This window comes from Moschus berezovskii, chromosome 25, assembly GCF_049115385.1.
Source record: "Moschus berezovskii isolate FMDL1 chromosome 25, NW_MosBer_1.0, whole genome shotgun sequence".
Classification (NCBI taxonomy): Eukaryota; Metazoa; Chordata; class Mammalia; order Artiodactyla; family Moschidae; genus Moschus; species Moschus berezovskii.
The window spans coordinates 912,559-913,301 of NC_142484.1; positions in this window are offsets into that span (position 1 = coordinate 912,559).

Consider the following 743-nt stretch of genomic DNA (forward strand, 5'->3'; position numbering starts at 1 on the left):
GGAGAGCCTCCTGGTCAGCCCCCCTGTGGCAGTGGAGCCTCCAGCTACAGCGGGTGCTGTGTGTGGCCACCGGGTACTGAGGTCCAGCCCCAGTGTCCAGCGCCCTGACAGGCCCAGAGCCCACACACCCACGACCTGAGTGGGTGGCCGTCACACCAGCGTGCTTCCTCAGGCAGAGCCCCTTGTGGCCAGGGGGCTGGTTCACTCGGCATTGCCCCTGCCCCTCAAGGACACAGGCCCGCATGGGATGAGCTGGCCTGGGGCTGCTCACTGCCCTCCGGGAGCACAGCCAGCCTCCTAGGCAGCACTGGTCTGGGGGCAACGCCCTGCCACCGGGAGTGCCGCCCCTGAGCCCTTCTGCAGTGAGGATGAGGTTGGCCCAGCAGCCCCGGCAGAAGGAAGGATGGCGGTGGCCTCCAGGCACAGGAGCTCAAGGGTCGGCCTCACAGAAGCCTGCCCAGCCAAGGTTCAGAGCTGGGAGCCCAGTGAGAGGACGCCCGAGCCAGTGCTGAGGGACCCCAGGAACCATGTCCCAGCTGTAGACACACCCGTCTCAGCTGTCTTCAGCCACTGGCCATTCCAAAACCAGTAGCCACTGTTTACCTGGGTGAGGGGACTCGCAGGCCTGGCCCCGCCCTCCCACGTGAGACTGGTGGGGCCGCAGCCAGCTCCAGGACTACAAAAGGCTCCTGCCGGCTCAGAGCCGTCCTCAGAGGCTGCCCTGGGACTTTCTCCCACACATC